Source organism: Talpa occidentalis, unplaced genomic scaffold (genome assembly GCF_014898055.3).
Source record: "Talpa occidentalis isolate TD23 unplaced genomic scaffold, MPIMG_talOcc4v2.1 talOcc4.2, whole genome shotgun sequence".
Lineage (NCBI taxonomy): Eukaryota > Metazoa > Chordata > Mammalia > Eulipotyphla > Talpidae > Talpa > Talpa occidentalis.
This window is the reverse complement of record NW_023602073.1, coordinates 57,989,994-58,013,134: the sequence shown is the minus strand read 5'-3', so window position 1 is coordinate 58,013,134 and position 23,141 is coordinate 57,989,994. Positions and strand designations below refer to the sequence as shown.

The 23,141-nt window shown below is 39.4% G+C and overlaps 1 protein-coding gene across 2 annotated transcripts in view; it reads left to right on the top strand.

Annotated features, from left to right (window-relative positions):
• Positions 1-656: 656 nt before the first annotated feature.
• The window catches only part of FKBP5 (FKBP prolyl isomerase 5), a 123,325-nt gene continuing 100,840 nt past the window's right edge, over positions 657-23,141 (top strand). The window contains exon 1 of one of the 2 annotated variants that reach the window (XM_037519578.2): positions 657-788. The gene's annotated coding sequence lies outside the window, so the exon portion shown is untranslated. Of the gene's footprint in view, positions 789-1,369; positions 1,395-23,141 lie in introns of those variants that run through there. The other variant, XM_054698746.1, reaches the window with a different exon arrangement.

Here is a 23,141-nt window from a genome sequence, read left to right as displayed (position 1 = left end):
TGGAGATCGGGACAGAGGACACAGACATTTTTAAAGGCCCCTTTCTGTCTGACTCTGCTGGGATCTCATATTTGAAAGACAGAAAGCCATGGGAAAGCAAGGTCAGCACAGTCACTGGGTGTCCAGAGTACTGGGTGTCCAGAGTACCGAATTGGCCCTAGAGGTGGGATTTTCCTCAGTCCTGACAGGGCATCTTTGACTTCTAGGGATTGTTTCCTGGGGCTAACCTCGCCTGCATAGTGGACACAAAGAGCTCAGTCTGCTGCTCTCCACCCTTGGGGCAGGGCAGAACTTTCAAAGAGGCGATTCAGCTTTGAAGCCCACCAGTTTGTTTAGGAATTAGTTTCCATACAGGTAAGAGACGGTGCGCGGGGGTGAGGGTCGATTTCCTCCATCGCTTCTCCCCGGCCCCCCACAAAGGGCAAGGGCTAGACACGTGGGCTGGTGTAAAGAGGCGGAGGTTACACTAAGGCGGAGGTGCAAAAGCACAGGGGCGTGGCCTCATTTGCATAGACGGCGCGCGGCCACCAATCCGGACAGGCAGAGCTCCAGCCCGCGCGCCTTTTGGGGGCGGACTGACAGCCCCGGGGCCCTATGGAAGGCGGGTCCTGCGACCGACGGGGGCGGGACGGCGCCGGGCGCTGCCCGGGGGATTCGGGCCGGTTCGCTGGCGCTGCCAGTCTCGGGCGGCGGCGTCCGGCGCGCGGGCGGCCTGCTGGGCGGGCTGAGGGGCCAGCGGTGCGCGCGCGAGGCGGCGGGACGGAGCCGGCGAGCCCCCGCGGCGACAGGTACTGGCGCTCGGACCGCGGGGATGGGGCGGGCGGTCGCGGCGCCCCGGGAGCCGGATTCCCTCCTTCCTCGTCCGCCCGCCTCCCCGCCCCCTCACGCGGGTCCCCAGCCCGGGAGCGGCGCGTCTGGGCGAGCGGGGCGGGGGGAGCCCGGGAGCGAGCGCGCCGGAGGCCCCCGGCCCCCCCGCGGGACCCCCCGCGCCCCGCCCGGCCGCGGGGCCGGCGCTCGCCCCGGGAGGCGCGGCGCGGGGCGGCCGCGGGAGCCGCTCCCCGGCCGGGCTGCGCTCCCCTCGGCCGCGGCGCGGGCGGCCGCCCGGCGGGTCCTCACCGGCTTTTGTTTCCCGCCCTGGGTGACAGGTCCCGGCTCCGGCTCCCGTCGGCGGCCCCCGACGCGCCCGAGGCCCGCCGCCGCCGACCCAGGCCGCCCGGAGCCGGCGGCGGGACCCTCGCAGCGCGGGCGGCGCGTGAGCAGCGGCCGCCGCCACGGGCGGGAGCGAAACTTCGCCTCCGGGGGCCCGGGCGGCGGGAGAAGTGGAGCGGGGCGCGCCGCGCGCGGGACGCCGCGGGAGCGATGGAGCCCGGCGCACCTGGCCGGGCCGGTGCAGGGTGAGGATAACGGAGCGTCCTGCGGCCGCCCGCCCGGCTTTCGGTTTGCGCCCCGCGGGCCGTGGGCGTGGAGGCGGGCCGGCGGGCTTCACCTGTCGCCCGGGGACGCGCGCCTGGGAGCAGCATCCCCGCGCCGGCCGCTCGCGGGAGGTGCCTCCGCGGCGCCGAGCTAACAGGTGCCGGGGGAAAGGCGCTTCAGAGTGGCTTCGGGGCTGCTGTCTTCCCTCCCTCCCTCCCGGGACGTTAGGGCGCTCCCCCCCCGCCCCCCAGTTGATGTCAGAAAGGTGTGCTGACTGCAGGAGTCCAGACCCCTGGCAGTTACAAAGAAAGGGGGGTGGTGAGGGGGGTGGTCAGCGAGGAGAGGGACCAGCCCCGAGGAGCCTTTGCGGCTCATTTCAAAAATCGGTTTCTGCTGCGGTGGCAAAGCGTAGTGAGGTACAAGTTGTAAATGGAGAACGCAGAACTCTAGATAGCCCTCTGTGTGGTTCGGGACAGCGTGTACAGCCTCTGGCCGCCATTCAGTAAATTCTGCATGAAGCAGTTGGAGCTTGTGGTTTTGGATTTACTTTTCAGGAGTATGTTTTCCAGTGGAATAAAGCCTAGCTTTGAATGGGAACTTTCTTTGCCTCTCTCAGGGTAGACAGAAGTGTTTATTTTCATTGTCTTCCCATTTTGTTAGATTGTGGACAAGGGAAAAGTTAAGACATATTTTAAGTATTTTTAATAGTCTGTGGGAGTTCTGCCCGCCCCACCCACCCACCCACCCAGTAAGGGATTTTACTTTAGAGATTTAGAGCAGCTTTTGCTCTTGGGGTTTGAATCAAAATTCGAGGATAGACTTGAAAAAAGTCTCACTCTTGTGGGAAATTTTTATTTGTGAGACTTTTTAACGTTTTCTGTATGCGTCCTGACCGACCTCTGCTGAGCAGACTGCAATTATGGCCCGCATCAGTTTAGGGCATCTATAGAAAAAAATATTGAAGAAACATTTTTAAAACTGAGGGTTATTGATAACCACTCATCATTTGAGAGGGACACTTTATTTAGCATACTCATTTTTTTTTCCCTAATGTGTCTTGAGACTGCATTGGAGATAGTTTATACTTAAGAGATATAAGTTTAACTTTTTAAAAACAAAGTTTTATTTTGAGTTCATTATGCTAGTTTATTATTCTCATTCAGTGGTAATTTTACACATTGGCTAGCTAGTCAGCACAACACTTTAAGATTCTTTAACCGGTAGGCTAGCTAGTTGTTTAAAAACAACCAAACATGGTCTTTATGAAAATGTTTTATTTCTTTAAAACAACAGGCTTATCTATCATGAGGTCTTTCTCTAACATTTAAGAAAACAAGTGAATTTTGGAATATACCCTTATTTTAGTTATGGGAACTTAAAACAAAAGAAAATTGAATAGTTCCCACACGAAAAACTTAAAAATACTGGATTGGGCAACTAAATCTTTTATTTTCTCTTTATTTGGGAAAGAATGCATATTTTGGGTAATTTAGTTTTCCTAAAGGCTTCTTAACTGAGAACAAATCAGCCCAGAAAAGAACAAACATCCTCTTTCTGTAGTCGGACGAGAAGTTATTGCTGTTAAAAGCTAGTTGGATTTTTAATGTTTAGTGAGGGTAGGTGGGTTGAATAATGACTTGTCCTCATATAGAGTGGGTTTTATTCTGTATAAAAGGTTGTAGGAAACTTTATAAGATTGGGGTGCTTGTTTTAGATCACTTATATAATTGTTTTTTAAAATGTATGGAATATATTAATTTAACTATTATGCAAAATTAGAATTTTTATAATCTTTATCTTATGATGATGCATAAACATGCCACATATCATCAATTAGCTACACAAACATATTTTTAGGAAATTTCATTTTAAAAGTGCCTTTTGATTAAAAGCATGTTTTCAAATTCAGTTTTTGGGTATGTTAATTACTGATATTTGTCCACTTTAACTTGTGGTAGATCATATCTAAAATTATCGACCATACTTCAGTTTCAAAAGTGAATGTAAGTTAAATTTTTGTAAACTTTGGGACTGTTTTTGAGTCAGTTACTCTCAGGTATAGCTGCTTTTGACTTTTGGTGATAGAAATTTTTTTTTGAATGAATAGAAACAAAAACCAAAAACATTAAAACATCTAAATTGAGGTTAAATCAGATTATACTATTAGTAGTTCATACTGTTTTATTTGACTGTAAACTGCATGTTGTCCCTGTCATTAAGATTATCATCCTCTATAGACCTTTAGTGTAATCTTATAACTAGTTCTAAAGAAGAATCTAGATAGTACATGTTTTGGCATACTGAACTCTGTAATTAATGCTGAGCAATTAAATATGTACAGTTTATATTTTTGAAACTGAACTTTCTAACCTACCTAATTAGTAGCTAAATTTTTTTATTTTTTAATATTTCTGAATTTTTCTATAGTGTATTTTTAACTTCTGACTTTATATTCCCCAAAATGTAAAGAAAATTAAATCAACACACATCCAGAGACTGGGTAAGATGTTATGTGAATCACGTAACTATTGATTTTAAAACAGTTTAAGAAAGTAGCCACTTAGTGTGAATTAATTTGCAAACACAGTGTTTGTTTATTATGTGAAAGACAATTCTGTCAAATGAGACAGGTTATAATAATTTATAGTAGAGCCATATGTACCCTTATAAATAATCTTTAGCTACATGCTTACGCAGTATTTGAAGCACTAAAATTCCAATACATAAAATAATTTGTACCCTATAGTTTATTTTTTTATTATTTTAAAAAAAGATTTATTTTCTTTATTTATGCACATAAGAGCTAGGGTGTAGGCCACAGGGGCAGAGGAGGAGATGAGAGGATTCACCAGAGACAGAGTAGGGAGCAGAATGAGCACATTGACTGAAATACACTGCTGATGGGAGCAGTGGGCGAGACAGGAGAGGTCTGCTGTGCCATGTGGGTAGCTCCCTGGCTAGGGAGTGGCTGCTGATAGCTTCATAGTGCTGAGAATTAACCCCTTGCACGACAGGTAAGGCCCTGTGCACTGTAAGTTCATTAAGGTGAGACTGGACCTGCCTTCAACTGAAACTTAAACATATAAGGCTATAATCCTTAAATGGGATTTTAATACTTAATTTAGTATTTACTTCTAGTTTTTTGGAAAACATTTGGTTAGTGAGAGTAAAAGACCACCAGAGGGAGTATGGGGGCTACACATTTGATGCACCTATTTTCTACCCTTAGCCTGGAAGAAAAACATTTTCAAAATAAAAATAAAATTTTAGGCCTCTGAGACTATCAGTGAAGAGACTGAACATTTAGGAATGTAGCAGTTTGCAGATTCTGTCATTTCTGTAACAGTTAATAAAAACTGTTTCTTTTAGTAAAAGATACACTTATTGGAAAAACAAAAAATTATGTATTTTTGAGGTGAAATGTGTTTTTTAAGTAGACAGTTACACATCTTTGAAAGTTAGGGAACATCCTCATGCTGAAAATATTTTTTATATTAAAAATGTTGTACATTTGAATTGTATGTTTTTGAAATTGCTCATTTTTTGGAAGGAGGACTAGAAGATGAAGAAAAAGACTAAAAGAGGGTGTTTTTTTCCTTTTTGTAGTTGCAACCTCTCCTAAAGCAGTAACGGTAAATTTCTAGAACCATTTGTAGCATTTGCCTCAATTTTGGCAATTTATAAATGATGTTAAGTGAGGAGTCACTCCTACCTCCCTGAAAATGATCATCTGATTATCAAGACCAGGGTTGGGAATATCAAATTGATCTCTTCAGAAATCAGGTTTGTGTGTAATGTTCCCGTCTGGAAATTAAAAAGAACGTTGTCTACTGTCAGCTGAAAATTACATAGCGGAATTTGAAAGTCAAAATATCTCTGTCACAGATTTAATGCTGCAGTTAAGTTTCTTGTTGGAATGGAGAAAACGTCCTAGGGATTGAGTCCTTTTTAGAATATCTTCTGAATGAGGATGAAATGGTCTTTACTGATACTGAGTAGTAGTAACCATTGAATTATCTCCATGTTTAACTTCTGAAAACGCAAGACAATAAAATAAAATCTTGTAATCTACATATTTTGAGTTTTGTTCTAGCATAAAAAATATTGCATGGTGGATGGTAACTTTTAATGTTTTGAAATTTTAATTTGGAAAGAGTATTTGTTATTAGAAGGTGTTTCATTGAAGCTTAACAGGGTAACTTACATGGAGAGAAATATTGTTTTTCTTTTGAAAACAAAAGAATTCTGGGCCTCCCTAGTAGATAGCACTATCAAGCTATCTCCAGCCACTGCAGATCACTGGCCCACCAGGGAGCTAGCCTGGTGGGAGCAGACATCTCCTGCCTCTACCACTGCTCCCCACAGCAGTGTATTTCAGTAGATCTGCCTGTTCTGCTCCCCCCTCTCTCTGGGGAATCCTCTTCCCCCCCCACCATCTCTGGCTTACACCCCAGTTCTTGTATGCATAAATAAATAAATCTTTTTAAAGAAAGAAAAGAGGGCCTCACTGGTGGATCAAGGGGTTAAGACGCAGCCTATGAAGCTGTCCACAGCCTCTGAAGCATGAGTTCAATCCCTGGCCGGCCAGGGACCAACCCACATGGCGCAGCAGACCTTTCCTGTCTCACCTACTGCTCCCCTCAGCAGTGTATTTCAGTCAGTCTCCCTGTTCTGTTCCCCCCTCTGTCTCTGGTGAATCCTCTCACCCCCCACACCTCTGGCCTTTACCCTAGTTCTTGTATACATAAATAAATAAATCTTAAAAAAAGAAGAATTCTAAGGTTAAACCATAATTTTTAAGGAAAAACAAGATGGTCATCTCTCCCATCTTCCATCTTAGATTTATTTCCACAAGAATCTTGTTTTCAAAAAGTATCTTTGGGGCCTCCCCGGTGGCGCAGCGGTTGAGCGCTGGGTTGCGAAGCTGCCCGCGGCCTCTGCGGTGCCGGTTCGATCCCCGGCTGCTCCCCGGCCACCAGAGGAGGGTCCCACATGGCGCGCAGGCCTCTCCTGCCGCCCGCTGCTCCCCTCAGCAGTGTACTTCGGTCCTTCTGCCTGTGCTGCTCCCCGCTCTGGTGAATTCTCTCACCCTCCCGCGCTTCTGACTGTACCCAGTGCATGTATAAACAAAAAAACAAACAAACAAATAAATAAATAAATAAAACATGCCTCTATTAAAAAAAAAAAAAAGACTTTAAAAAAAAAAAAAAGTATCTTTGCTGGTCTTAGATATGCTTTCCAGAATATAGTCCTGCTCATGTATAAACATATGCACATGCAGATAGATAAATGTCCTACATTTTTTAGCATTTTACACATAATAACATATTTGCTATATATGTGTAATAGATATCAATCTATACTGTATGACTTCCCAGACTTATTTATATGGGAAACCCTTTTCTTTTCCCCCATGAAGCAACTAGAGGAATAGTTTATGTTCTCAAAAAGACTGGTACAAAATGTTCACAGTGGCTTTTTTTCCCCTTGACAATATAAATGAACTGATTCACATAACAACATAGATGAATCTCAGAAATATTATTCAGATCAAGGGAAGCCAGACACAAGTATGTACTGAATGATGTCATTTAAAAAAAAAATACAAGAACAGTCAAAACTGAGGTATCATGATAGAAATCAGAGTGGTAGTTTCTGGGAAAGAGCTGTGGGTGACTGGAACAGGGCACAAAGGAACTTTCTAGGGGGATGGAAGTGTTCTATAGCTCGATTTGGGTGGTAGTAATTCAAGTGTACCCTTTTTGGGTGACTTTATTTTCATGTAATTTTTAACTTGCATAAAAGTTGCTAGACTAGTATAAGAACTTTCTACATTCACCAGTTGTTCAGACTTACTAACTGAATATTTAAGATCTATGCATGTTATGATAGTAAATTTTACTTTTTTTTATTTTTTAAATGATTTATTTATTTATGCATACAAGAATTGGGGTAGAGGCCAGAGGTTGGGGGGAGGGCGCAGGGGGTGGGGTGGTGGTGATGAGAGGATTCACCAGACAGTGGGGAACAGAACAGGCAGACTGACTGAAATACACTGCTGAAGGGAGCAGTGGGCAAGACAGGAGAGGTCTGCTGGGCCATGTGAGTAGCTCCCTGGCCCTTGAACCCCGTGCTGAGAAAAAAATCTACAAAATTTGTTGAAGATGTGTAAAATGATCCTTTTACCAGAGAAAAATGAAATACCTCCATTCAGAATTAAATCATGCTTTAATAATGTAGAAAAAGAAATTTTGTCTTTTGTCTATACATATTATATGTATTTGTGCTGCTTGTAACTGAAGTTTTGACAACGTATTTCTGATAGAAGGAACAAGATTCTGAAAATGATTTAAGGCAGACCACGTCACCTAGGGAATAGACTGATAACTAGCAAAAGTTTTCTGGGAATTGAGGGTGGTGGTTATTCCTGTTAAAAGAGTTGTACACCTACAGTGTGCGAGGTTTTGTACAGACACGTACAGTCTTTATTGTCCTGGGATTTACCAGATGAAGAAGAGGAAGCAAAGTAATCTGACTGTCGTTTTTGGGCGGTACTAGTCACAATAGTGAGGAAAGATTGGGGATTATGAACTATATAAAATATTTTTGATTATTGGTAAGGGTAAATCTAAGTGGTGAATTCGCTATTCTCCATTGTTTGAGTGATGTCATAATCTTAAACAGTGATTTTGAGTAAATCTGTTTAAATCATAGCTGAAACTCTGGCAGTTGTTAACATTTTAAGGTTTCTCTTCTTTTATTATGTAATTTAAAATGTGTGTTCATTACAGTATTAGATGTAATTTTGGATACTGGTTCATTTTCTTTTTTTTTTTGCATATGTATAAGAAAGTTGTTACTTACTAGACTTGGAAGATAATTTGAAGTAACAGGAGGACTGATGGTAGGTTCAACAAATTAGTCATTGTTACAAGGGATACAGATTTATTTTGCTTTTACTAATCAAAACCATATATTTTTATGGCCTATGTGTTTTTCTTCTACAAAACATAAATTCATTGAAATGTGACAAATATCCAACATCAACCAACATGGATAAAAGGACTAGCTTTTTCCATTTAATGAACATACTCATGTTCCTCTAAAATAACAGACTGGGCCATTTCCATTTCATACATGCTAAATTTCATTGGTGTCAAGAATAAGTAAACATTATTTGAAAAGTTTTTGCTAGAATTTGTTTCAAGTTGTCAAGTCTTAACTGTGTATAGAATTTAAAAATAATATATATAGGTAGTCATGACTTTTTAAATGAATGTTTCAAACACACTGAACTGCAGAGAATAGTAAAATGAACTGCCACGTGCCAGTTCTCCAGATTTATTATCAACATTTTGGTTAATGTGCTTTTTAAAACTTTTAAGTTCTCGGGCCTCCCCGGTGGCGCAGCAGTTGAGCGCTGGGTTGCGAAGCTGCCGGCGACCTCTGCGGCGCCGGTTCGATCCCCGGCTGCTCCCCGGCCACCGGAGGAGGGTCCCACATGGCGCGCAGACCTCTCCTGCCGCCCGCTGCTCCCCTCAGCAGTGTACTTTGGTCCTTCTGCCTGCTCTGCTCCCCGCTCTGGCTCTGGTGAATTCTCTCACCCTCCCGCGCTTCTGACTGTACCCAGTGCATGTATAAACAAAACAAACAAACAAATAAATAAATAAATAAAAACATGCCTCTATAAAAAAAAAAAAAAAAAAATTAAAAAAAAAAAAAAAAAAAACTTTTAAGTTCTCTCATATGTTGTAAAATAGTTTGGGTGCCTCAGATTTTCCTCTCATTTCCCCCCTAAAATTTGTTATAAATAGAGAAATGTAAAAGGCAGTGTGTTTTAGCTCAGACTTGACTTTGGGCAAATACTATGAAACTATTTTCATCCTTACTGTCTTTTTGTCAACTCATAGTCTGGAAAATAAAGATCAATTTTTTGATTTGGTTTTTCATTCAAAATAAATTAGTTCTACTAGTCTATAGCTCTAGAATAGTAGTATTTTCAAAGTATAGTATCCAAGGAATGCTGTTATGTACATGTTTTTCTGTTACCTTCTCACTCTCTGAAAACTCAATCATTGCTGTGCTTTTTAGACCCCAAATCTGTATCTTTTGTCTAAACTTGAGGCCCTTCAAACTTGAAGCCTATATTTTCACCTGTGTTTTGAAACTAAACATGTTTTAAGATCATCTCTGTAACAGCTGCAAGCCGACACCTCTTACCCCCACCCTGGCCAAAAGCTTCCCTTCCTGACTTTCTTCATTAGCTGTTAATGACTCCATTATTCTTAATGGTCATTTTGACTCTTCCTTTACTTCTTTCAGCTTCCCTTCCAATGAATGCTTCAGTCAGCCTTAGCCTAAGCGATCATTTAAACCAAGGTGATAATAGAAGCCTTCCAAAGCACTTAAATAATCTGCTGAATGGTAGCTGGCAACCCCTCATTCCCCCCTATATCTAGGGGTTTACGTAGCAGACTTTCATAGACCACAGAAATGACCCAGGATGAGTGCCTTTCAGTCCAGAATATTGCAAGTGCTATGCAGTGGAGGAAATACTGAGTGTATATAATTCGTTTCCAGGATTTCCTAGTGGTTTTTGGCTAAAAGTATAGGACTGTGGGTTTACCTAAAACCTCTTTTCTTAGCCCTTGTTCCATTTTCCAGGCCAAGATAGTTCCTATCAAAAAGCTACATTTGTTGAAAGCAACCTGATTCTCTTACTTCATTACTTTCTCTTCTTTTTGAAGGCTCCTGGAATTGACATTTGTCAGAAAGCAGGAGCCTGAGGATTGTTGGGAGGATATAAAGTTTAAAGGGGAAGATAAGTGATAATCTGTTATATTTCCTACCAACAGTCATCCAGCCTCCAGGGATCTTGGGCCTGATTCCTTTCCAGATGCATTGTTGTTTATCAACTTGGCTTGCTTTTGGTCAGCCTATGGAAATCTTTCTTCTTCCTGCTATTCTGGAAAATGTTTAATTTTCTCCTAGTAGGAACCAAGATCCAATTTAAGATTATTGACTTTGGAGATGAGAAGGTGAAATTTCGTATTGTCTTAACTAATTCAGAATATATGATTATTTTCTTCAGTGGAATTTGGAAATAATATGGACATTCTGATGTTTTCTTTTTGTTTTTTTTTAAGATTTATTTATGCATACAAGAACTGGGGTATAGGACAGAGGCAGCAGGGTGGCACGGGGGGCGTGGTGAGAGGATTCACCAGAGACAGAGTGGGGAGCAGAACAGGCATCTACTGAAATACACTGCTGAGGGTAGCAGCGGACGAGACAAAGAAGTCTGCTGCACCAAGTGGGCCACCTTCCTGGCTGGGGATCGAACTCATGCTGCAGTGGCTGCTGATAGCTTCATAGTGCTGTAACTTAACCCCTTGAACCACCAGGGAGGCCCTCTGGGATTCTGATGTTTATGCAGAAATTAATTTAATGATTATTAAGACAGGAAAATGGAGGAGAAACACATAATTTCCAGGAAGCCTAGTGTGGTAGAAATAAACACTGAGATGAGGATGAGTGTTCTACTCAGTAGCTATATAGCCTTGGGCAAATGGAATCTACTTTAACTTTTTTGAGTCTTTTTTTTTTTTTTTTAAAGAATTATTTATTTATTTATACAAGAACTGGGTACAGTCAGAAGCACGAGAGGGTGAGAGAATCCACCAGAGTCAGAGCAGAGAGCAGAACAGGCAGACTGACAAAATACACTGCTGAGGGGAGCAGCAGGCAAGACAGGAGAGGTCTGCTTCACCATGTGGGATTCTCACTGGCCGGCAGGGATCGAACCGGCGCTGCAGAGGCTGCGGACAGCTTCACAGTGTGGCGCTCAACTGTCTGCGCCACCAGGGAGGCCCAGGTCCTAAGTTTTTTTTAAAGAATAAATAAGACACGATTCTCTTCTCAGAAAAGAAAGTACATGTATACGAAAAAGATAAATAACTAGATTCCGTGATAAGTGGCAAATGAGTGGTTTATTTAAGGGGTGATTTGGTTAGCAGATGAGAGCTTCGGTGAAGTTACAAAACTTGACATATGCTTTGAAGTTAGCAAGGTAAGAGTACTGGCTCCTTGAAACCAGACTACCTGTGTTGGAATTCTAGCTCTGCAGGAGTGTATAGCCTTAAGCTACTGTCTTAACCTTCCTTCTAGTATTGTTGAGAGAATTAAATGAGTGAATACATATTGAGCATTTAGCATGGTGACTCAAACATGGCAAAGGCATGATAAATTGTAAATTGAGAAAAGGGAGAATACATTTCAGATAGAGAGAACATTGAATAATAACGAAAGAGGAATATCTTAGGTTTGTTTGAAACCATGAAGTCAAATCGGCTGATGGGAATAATCTTTGGAAAATAGTGGGTGATTATGTTAGGGCTTAATTATGAAGGATTAGGTCAGGGGATATTAACCTATTTTCCATATATACTGAGACAGTGGGAGGATTTCTTGGTTTACTTGTAAAGCATCCTTGTGTTACATTCAATAACATTGCAGGTCTGTATCTCTAGCATTGCTGTCTTTTTCTGATTTTATTTAAGTTTTATTCAAACTAATATTGACAATGATGCTCATGATTCTCTCATCTAAACCATCATGCCTCTTTAATTTGTCCATTTCATTTTGTAACTGCTTTTGGCTAACTTTCTTGTTTTCTCTCTCTACTCTAGTTGTTTACAGTAGCCTTTTTCCTTTCCTCCAAAATTTAGTGGGTTTCTGCTACTGTTTTCCTCTCTGTCTTTATTTAGATCCTACATCACCAAAGCTGTAAGTGAAAAGGACTAGAGAAAGGGAGGGCAGTATCCCCTAGATCAGCCATCTTGTCTTAAAGATGAGGACAGTGAGGTCCAGAGGAAATAAAATCAAATGTTGAAAATCCACAGCTAATTAACCATTAGGCCTGCATCTTTCGAAGCGAAAGTAGGGCTGAATTTTACTCTCATCCCAGTGTGAGTCTCAACCATCTGGGTGGGATTCATAGTAGTACTAGCAATAATTTTTCTGCTACAGCTATTAAACACCAAGATAAAAAGTACTGTTACTACCAGAAATAATATGATAATAATGTACTCTTTATAACAAGAAACCTGATTACATTTCTGAAACTAGCATAATTATTCTTAAAGTAATATTTAAAATCAGAACTCTAAAATCTGCTTTGAAAAGAGAAATGTTTCTTTCATTTTTAGAGCTATAAATTATAAACACAATAATTCTGTAAACATAAATAACATTCTCCAAAAAAGTGGACTCTTTGTTTTTGTCACGGTGTAACTCAGGTTATTTTACTGAGTGGCTGTAAAAGATGTTGGAAACTATTGTACCTAAACCTTATAGCTCCTGACCCTGTGCTTCTATTGCAGTAGTATCTAAGTTTGCTTCTTCAGCCCCTTTCATTTTAATATATGTCACATATAATGGTGAGAAGCTTATTTAAGTATTGTTTTCTTCCACATTGTTTTCCAACCTAGACATAATGTGACAGAATATCTATAATGCCCTAAGCTTAGTGTTGGTCACTAGTTGGTCAGTAAGTACTTCCTTCCCTTTTTACAGTGCAGGTTAATTTTTTCTTCTATATAAATAATTCCAGTTCCTAATCACCAAATAACTGTCACACCACTTTTCCCCCACTCTTTGAAATGTATTATTTAACTTTGGCAAGATGCCCTCCGTTGAATTTTGAAAATTTGTGTGGTATATGAATACTATTTAGTAAAATTTATTTTATCATTTCAAAAACATTGTGAAGTTACATTGTATAATCTACAAATGTCTAAACAACAAAAAATTCTTTCCTCTTGCCCTGAATGCCTTGTATCAGATCACTTATTTATATTTCACATGGCTTGGTTTCTTTTTCCTGTCTTCATTTTTTTGAAGAGAGAAGGGGCTATTACTTTTCTCTTATGATCTGCTACTTGCTTTGTGTTTGAAAGATTACTCTTTATAACATTTTTTTTTTCTATATCTGCTATTAGGAGGAAAGAGAAATGCCTCAAAATTAGATTTTGGATTTTTTTTTTTTTGAGGGCTGAATGTGTGTGTGTATGTGTGTTTTCTCCTAGACCCCTTTTTTCATATGATACATAAGAATTTTGTTTCTATTTTAAAAATATTTTCCTTGTTTAATTATTTTGTTAGAAATCTGTTAAGCGATATAATTGTGAGTGGTTGCTAGCTTTTCTTCTAAATTTATATAGTAATAAATTTTGCTGTTAGTTTCATTCTTAGAATATTGAGTTTTGGTAATTTGACTCTGAGGTATAAATTCTGTAATTCTCAACTTTGAGAAAGGGACAGTTGATTTTTCTCACTTTTATTATACAAATTATTTGGTTCCTTGCTTGTTACATTTATTATCATTTTCTTATTTTTTTTGTGTCTCCTAAAAGTAGAAATCTTTAATATTATGTTATATATTCTTATAGCCTATAGTCTTTGTTAAAAAATGTGTTCGAAATGTTGATTTATAATGCTGTATACCTGAAACATACTAATGTTACAAACCAATGTTAATTCAATAAAGTTTTCTTCAAAATGTGTACATTTCTCTTTTCTGTTTTTGATATGATGCTATTCTAGATTTTCTTTGTTTAATTCATGATACATTTTTGTTTAGTTTTTTTGATAGATTTGTTAATTTGGGTTGTAGTTTCTTTTCATCTTTATATTGTTTTCATTTTATTAACAGCTCCTTTCATCTCCATTTAACAAATTTTTGGTATTACCATGCACCGAACATTTTCTTGTGTGAGAATGTGTATGTCTGTGATTTCTAAACAAGTTTGACTGGGTTTCCCTCTTTGAGATTCATGAACTATTTAAATATTTTTATACCCATTGTTTATATTTTGAATCTAAGAATGCTGGTAACAATATAAAAGAATTAATATCATTTCTATGAATTAATTTTTGTGACAGTTACCTAGTTTTGCCAGACCAATGTTATTAGTAAGGTAAAAACATTTTAAAATCACTAATCCTTCTAGTGCTCTTAATAGAGTAAATTGTTTTGATACTTCTGTAATTTTACCATTCTTTTATGTTAAAAACTTGCCAATGACTTTTTTTTAAAGTAAATCATGATTATGTGAAATAATTAACTTTAAAAATGGAAAATAAAGATATATGTTTAGAATCTACACTTTATATAGATGGATGAACACATTCATAATGTAAAGATATAATCTTTTGAATTAAGTTTCTTTAATTTATCATTTTCATTAATCTATGGAAGGAATTTGATAGTTTGTAATTAGAACAAAAAAGGCAAGGACCACTAAAAACAAAGTCAGAAAACAAGCACTAAATTACTTGAGAAAGAATGAGTAAGATGGGGGAGTGGGAAGAAATATTTACACCAATAACCTGAGGCAAGAAACTTTCTGTATTTGAATATTAAATATAGCTCTGAGCTTCCTGGCAAGCAAGAGAAAAAAGAAACAGGATGAGTTTCATAGTTATTGTCTGAAAAGACAGGTTTTTTTCTTTTTTTTTTTTTCCATAAGGGAGAAACTTTCTGAGTTCTAAGTTACATAAAGAGTTTTTTATTGAATTCTTATGCAAGGAATATAATTTGTATTTATATCTTTATAAATTATTAAATCCCCGCTATCACTATGTTAGCTGCTATGTACCATTTATATACACTGTAATTACACTTGGTCATGTTAAGTTCACATCCACTTTGTCAAAAGTGGAAATACCATGGCTAGGGTGTGTTTATGTATTGCCTCTAGAGTTGTAGCCATTGACGAACAGGAAACTGAAAGCTAAAAGTTCAGGAAATGTATTGTATTTAGACTGTGGAAAAAATGTATATGATACTCTACTGCAATTCGTGGACATCTGAAGACTGAAAATTTTATATATGCTTTTAGTTAGGAATGAGTATAATGGATTCTTATAACAATGCTGTCAGATGCTTCAATATGATAATAGATACAGTATGTGCATTGTAGGCCAGGAAAATTGTGCAATGCTAGAAAAAAATGCAACAAATTATTATATGTGTTCAGCTATAGTCTTTCAAGAAATAAAACAGCTGGCACATCAGTTGAATTCTTCAAGGATTGTCTTATTTTCAGGGAATTATAGAGTTTTGGTTTTAGTTTAGTTCCAGGGAAGGGAGAGGTCCCTGTTCTAGAAGATAACCCATTTTATTCTTAGCAAGAGCTGGTGGTTAAGTTTTTTCTCATATTGGGCTGAGCTCTGTTTCCCTTTAATATATGAATATACTTTATAGTTTTCTTAGTGTTGAAAAAAATGATTAATTGATCAAAATTATTTAAAAAGCTAAGTTATCTGAAGTATTTTTTTAGGTATTGTGACATTTTAGGTGCTTCAAAAATACTACCTGGAGGAGTCTTTATTTTTAAAATTTTTTGAACATTTTCCGTCAGAGGAGACATGATTCATGATTAACATGTGTGCTTGGTAACCTGTATTTTCTTACTGTTGCTATACTTAGCTATTTTAACAGGATGTGATTTATATGGATCCAACATTCTTATTCTTTGAGACAAACAAGAAGTTTTAATAGCTTCTTAGAAATACGAATTTTTCCAATACTGTATTTTTGTTGCTGTTACATTGTTGTCTGTTTCAACAGAAGAGGTAATAAGATTTTCTCTAACAGTGTGATTTGAAATTATAGTCACACAAAATATTCAAGGGCCACATTTAAGTGAAAATTCAGGTTTACAAAGTTTTTTAAAAGTAATTTTAGCTGTATTTATGTCAGTAATTGTAATCATTTTAATAGCTTCATTATAATTAGCCTCTTGTTATGATTGATTTTGGTTTGAATCTGTTAGAGTCATGTGTTCCCCTCTTGTGTTGAGATGGCCAGGGTGATAGAAAGTGCTACTGGCAGAGGCTGGTGATTAAGCACCCCAGGAGGTAATGGAGCAGTGGCTACCCAGTAGAACATCCCAGAATGCTTTTTCTAGCACTAGGGGGAATGGACTCTGGGGTAACAAGGAATCTCAACAAGGCCTGTTATAGTGGGGTAAGGATTTGGATATTTTTCAGTAGCTGACCTGTTATTGCAATAGAGGGTTTTTTCCCAAGAACTTTTACTTTGTATCATGTTGTGCTTCATTGTAGAAAATTTGTTAAACATACATAAATCAATGAAGAAAAAACTTTCTTGTAATTTATTTTCCCTTTGAAAATAAAGTATTTTCTTAGCTAATTTCCCTTATATTTCATTTAACATCTAGGTTACTTCTCTTTTGGTTTGTTTTGTTTATTTGAAAGAGTGCTTATTGAATTGTTTTTTCTACAACTTATGCTTCATTTAATAGCAGGGATTTAAAAAGTTTTAAAAACTTTCTGTTTTTGTTCAATGTGATTATTAATTTGTATCTGTTTTATGGAGCCCATGGGGATAATGAAAACACAGGCCTGAAAGTCAGGGTTTTTCTTATGGAGTAAAAAGGGAAAATGGAGACCTAAAGCCTTTTCTGTAAACTCTTTGGGAACAGGGACTAGGTCCATTTATCAGTATAGTCAGGCACAGTGCCTGACACACAGTGTTTCTTAAACAGTTGTTGAATGAATGGATGAGTTTCTTGTTGAACATTTTGCATAGCTCATGTTTTTTGCACTGGGGATCATTAAGATCTACTATTATATTTATCCTGTTAGAGCCTTTGTTGTGCTCAGGTTTTTTCTTTTTTTTTTTAATGAAAATTTATTAAACAGATTATGTTTTAAAGGTCTGTATGTATATGTACACATACACATACACCCCATAAAAGTGAAAATCCCTAGTTTCTTTGAATTCCATTCTTCAGAATTAGCTACAGGTAGTTTTCTTGCACTTACAAATGTATATGCATTATCTTTACACAAATAGAGAAATAATGTATAGTCTATTCTATAGCTTGATCCCCCACACCCATTTCATGCCATTCTTAGATATCTCTCCATATCAGTTCATATAAAACTGCTTTTTTTTTCAATTGCTGCATAATATTCCATTGTGGAGATGTGTAATAACAGTTCATTAAAGAAATTTCAGTTGCGTCCCATTTTTAAACTGTTCATTGTTGTGTTTAATACCTTTCCACATGCCTGATTTTTTTTTTAAAAAGATTTTTTTATGCATACAAGAGCTGGGGTACAGGCCAGAGATGCGGCGTGGGGGTGTATGTGTGAGAGGATCCACCAGAGACAGAGTGGGGAACAGAACAGGCAGACTGACTGAAACACACTGCTGAGGGGAGCAGCGGGCGAGACAGGAGAGGTCTGCTGTGCCATGTGGGTTGCTCCCTGGCCTGCTGGGGATCGAACTCCTCCTGCAGAGGCTGCGGATTGCTTCATAGTGCGGTGCTTAATCCCTTGCGCCACCAGGGAGACCCGATATGCCTGCTTTTGTGAGACTATCTACAGGTGTTTTCCTGGAAGTGCTATAACAGACTGAAGGATATTTGCACTTAAATTTTTTATAAGTATTGTCAAATTCACCTTTAAAAATACTATATCACTTTATACTCTCACTAAAGATATAAGGTACTGTTTTCTGATAGCGATAGCTGTGTACACTATCATTTTGTAGATTAGAAAGGTTCAGCTTTTGAAAATGAGTCCTTCTCATGGTAATTTGAGATGTTCAGAAGATAATCAGTTAAGTAATATATTACCATTGCCTGATTTCATTAGTTGAAGTCAAGTGGAAGATGATGGACTGTATTCACAGACCTATAGAGTACATTGTACCGATTTAGAGACGGAAGTTTAAGATGTTGGTTTTCTAAGCTTGTCTCCTTAGAATGTTTAAGGTAAATGTTAACTAGTGACAGTCTAGATGGGTAGAAGACCCTGGGTGAGTACTAGTTTGAGAAGTTTCAATTTGTTGTTCTGAAGAACTTTTTAAAAGTCCTTGAATTGGAAAGTATGCTGTATGAGAGTGGCTTTATTGGCAGTATGTATAGAATGCATGGGAATGAGTAAGGACTTGAAGTAGGCAATTCAACTGGAGAACTACGGTAATTCAAGAAGAAAATACAGAATACGATGACAGTTATAGAATTGGAAAGTGAAAAAGTAAGCACAATTAAAAATTGGCAGGTCTTCATTAAATGGAGGAAAATTGTATTAACGTTGTAAAACTAGGACAATAACCAGGTGGTACAGATGATGAAGTAAATAGAGCCAGGGGACCAATTTTGAAAAAGTTGATTTTCTTCTAAAATATAGGGATATAAAAATTCCTGAAGTAGCTATAGCCAGGAATTAGAAAGAGATAAAAAATGGAGAGGGGAAGAGGGAGAAATTAGAACTAGATTTGGGAGTTACCTTAATAAGAGGTAGGTAGTTGTAATTAAGATTGGGTAGTTTCTGGTATAAAGTGGTTGACAGGGAAAGTTGATTGAGAACTATGTTTTGAAAGGGATACTCTCAATAATGGGAGATAGGGTTAAAGAATAATCAGGGAAAACAGAAATTAATAATCTGAAGAGTGGGAAAAGAATCAGAAGAAATGTTACTGATATTTCTCTTTCATTCTTTTACTCTGTATATGTACTTTATTTGGTGTTTCCTTCCCAGGTAGATGTCTGGTAGTGACACCTCAGAAAATTCTGATTATTTTAAAGATGCAATTAATGTTATTCCTGGAGTTGTATATACTTGAAAAAAGATCCTAGAAAAGTAATTTTGGTGTCTTTTCGTCTAGTTTTAGTATCCATAGATTTAAAACAACACAAAAAATGCACATTATTGTTGGATAGATAGAAGTCCAGATACTTTGTGCATTTTAATGGATTGTTTAAAAATATTCCCCGAGGGCCTCCCTGGTGGCGTAGGCCATTGAGCACTGTGCTGTGAAGCTGTCTGCAGCCTCTGCAGTGCAGGTTCAATCCCGGCCAGCCTGGGAACTACCCACATGGCATGGCAGGCCTCTCCTGTCTAGCCCACTGCTCCCCTCAGCAGTGTATTTTGGTCATTCTGCCTGTCCTGTTGCCTACTCTGTCTCTAGTGAATCCTCTCACCCTCCTGCACATCTGACCTGTTCCCTGGTTCCTGTATAAATAAATCTTAAAAAAAAAAAAAAAATTCCCTGACTCAAGAAACTTGGCTAATAACAAATAAGAGTGTGTCTTTTTGTAAAGACCTAAAGTGTCTTTAGAGTTTTTTCTCTCCTAGTGCTTGTCAGAATGAGACTTCACAGGAGATGACCTAGAATCCAAGTCGGCACTGGTGGCACTACTCAAGAGTCAGTTTTTGAAATGGGTAGGGCTTTCACCTGGTTCCACTGTTCACTAGCAATCTGCCCCTTAATTTCCCTATAACGGTTCTTCTTATATCATAGGGTTATTGAGAGGATCCATCATGCAACTTGCATTAGTAAGGAGAGACAGGCAGTGTACAAATTAATATATGTGCCAGGTGGTAAGTAGAGGGAAAAAATGGTTAGGGCAGATAGCTAACGTTTCTTGCTCTAATAAGAAATTAGAAATTTCTAATAAGAAATTATTAGAGTGCCTTTTCAGTAAGAAAATATTCGAACAGACACCTGAAGGAAGTGAGGGAGCCAACTCTGGCTATCTGGGGTAAGAGTTCCAGGCAGAGAGAGGTGCAAGTGCTAAAGCCCCGAGGAGGAGGAGTGCATTGGCGGGTCCAGCGAGACCAGTGTAACAGAAGCTGGATGAAGGGTGATCTCGTGCCATCTCCTGCCCACTCCATCCCCCACTTGCTGTCTTGACATCTTGGGGGCCTTTTCCTCCAAGATTCCCACTGGAGCAATAGAAATAACTTCCGAGAGAGCCACTGACCAACATGTAGGGTTTTAACCATAAGACAAACTTGGGGTTTTATTCTCTGTGAGATGGAAAACTGTTGGAAGGCTGCCAGAGTAATTTTTTAAGCCAGTCTGATTGTCACTTCTTTTCTTAAAAATCTTTCAGTTCTCTATTTCCTTTGGAATAAAGTTCAGTGCTTTATTCTGGCACACGAGGTCCTTCACAGTCAGGTCTGCCTATTTATTTAGCATCATCTGCCTCTTTCCCACATGTACCCTTCACATTAGCCAAATTGAATTACATGCAGTTCCCTGGATAGGTCGTGATGATTTGTGTCTTGGTGTCTTTCTGCTCACTGTTTGCCCTGTGAGAAACCCTCGTTGGGAGCCTGTGTGATCTCTGGCTGTTTTAGAGGGTGCTCTTTGTGTTCTTAGAGCATCCTGTCCTGCCTTATTTTCGCACCGTTCTGTCCCCTCACCACTTTGTACTCAAGGCACATCGTCTTTGGTATGTGCTGTGTTTTGTCAGTTTTGATCTTGCTCTTGTCACACCCTTTCCAGTTGGTTTTATGCCCATCCTTTAAGAGCTGAAGCAAACACTGCCATCTTTTTTTCTCCTTTATAAAATGTATAGACTTTTATAAGCTGCCCACTTTTTCCTACCCTTGTAAGTACTTTAGGCTCTCTAATGCTTAATCATAGTTATCTTGAATTAAAATGTTTCTTTACTTTAGCTTACACAAAATCCTGATCCTTACTCAGTTTCCGTTGTAGTCCTCAGTATAGAGTCTTGCACAGATTTCACATTCAGTAGGTATTTCTGGTATAGAGGATTCACTGAATAGTTAGAAAACTAATGGATTTTAAGCAGTGAAAGGCCAACAGCAGCAATAATGAACAAACAGTTAAAATGAGATGCCTATAATTAGTAAAACAAATTTACTCTAATGTTATTTTTTCCTATTTTAATTTGTATCAAAGTAGCATTGGTTTATAACATACAGATTTCCTGTATACAGCATTATAATTTGACATCTATATTAGAATACCACATGGTGATTGTCATCAAAAATCCAGTTCCTGTCCACCATCATAACATTGACCTCCTTTGTCTAATTTACTTACCACAGTCCCCCGCCCCTTGCTTTCTGGCGACCACCATTTTGTTCTTATAATCTAAGAGTTTTGTTTTTCTCATGCATTTGCTATTAGTACCAAAAATTAATGCACCTGTTTTGAAATGTATCTTGACAGAATGAATCCAGGTACATAAATGTTGTTGATTGAACCAGTGACACCACTTCTGTAAATCATATTAAGAAAGAAATACAAGCTAGAATGACAGTAATAACCATTACCTCAGCTGTTAATGTTGGCAGTTTACTATGCCACAGGCACCATGTCAAGCCTTTTACTTGCATCACTTAATTTAATCCTCAGAATCCAGTGAGAATACTATAAGCTTTTATGATAGATTGGGAAATTCAGACAAAAAGAAGCTGTTAGGCTGGGCCTCCCTGGTGGCGCAAGGGGTTAAGACGCAACCTATGAAGCTATCCGCAGCCACTGAAGCCCAAGTTCAATCCCCAGCCAGGGAGCTAACCACATGGCGCAGCAGACCTCTCCTGACTCGCCCGCTGCTCCCCTCAGCAGTGTATTTCAGTCAGTCTGCCTGTTCTGCCTCCCACTCTGTCTCTGGTGAGTCCTCTCACCCCCCACACCTCTGGCCTGTACCCCAGTTCTTGTATGCATAAATAAATAAATCTTTAAAAAAAAAAAAGCTGCTAGGCTGCTAAGATTCCCACTGAAGCAGACTTTCAAAAATTCATACTCTTGGGCCTCCCTGGTGCCACAGTCGGTTGAGCGCCACACTGTGAAGCTGTCACAGCCTCTGCAGCACGGGTTCGATCCCCGCTGGCTGGCGAGAATCCCACATGGCGAGGCAGACCTCTCCTGTCCCACCCGCTGCTCCCCTCAGCAGTGTGCTTCATCAGTCTGCCTGTTCCATTCCCCACTCTGTCTCTGGTGAATCCTCTCACCCTCCCACGCATCAGGCCTGTACCCTGGTTCTTGTACAAAAATAAATAAATCTTTAAAAAAAAAATCCATACTCTTAATTGTGTAAAATGATAAAAGCCTAGGCACAAAAATGTTCACAGCAGTGTTATGTAGTATAGGTAAGTTGAAAGATACATGTATCAGGAATTATGATCCAGATGTTTATATCATGATTATGATTCAGTTCATCTTGAATAATCATGAGTTATAATAGCCTTAAGATAAAATTCACTTAGCATGATATTCACCCTTTTAAAGTGTGTAAGTCGGGCCTCCCTGGTGGCGCAGCGGTTGAGCGCTGGGTTGCGAAGCTGCCCACAGCCTCTGCAGTGCTGGTTCGATCCCCGGCTGCTCCCCACCACCGGAGGAGGGTCTCATATGGCACGCAGACCTCTCCTGCCGCCCACTGCTCCCCTCAGCAGTGTACTTCGGTCCTTCTGCCTGCTCTGCTCCCCGCTCTGGCTCTGGTGAATTCTCACCCTCCCAAGCTTCTGACTGTACCCAGTGCTTGTATAAATAAATAAATAAATCTTTAAAAAAAAAAAAAAGTGTGTAAGTCAGTGGTTTTCAGTGTATTCAGAGAACTATTCAGCTATTCCCATTATTCTGTATAACATTTTATCACCCAGAAAAGGAAGTCTCATACCCTTTGGAAGTTTCTCCCTACTGTCTCCGTTACCCTTGACAACTACCAATCTACTTTCTCTCTGTGGATTTGCAAATTCTGGATGTTTCATATAAGTGGAGTCATGTAATACATGGCATTCTGTATCTAACTTTCATGTAGCATGTTTTAAAGTTCTTCCATGTTATAACATGTTATCAGTACCTCATTGTTTTTCATTGTAGAATAATATTCCATTGTATGGATACACCACATTTTGTCTACCCATTCATTAGT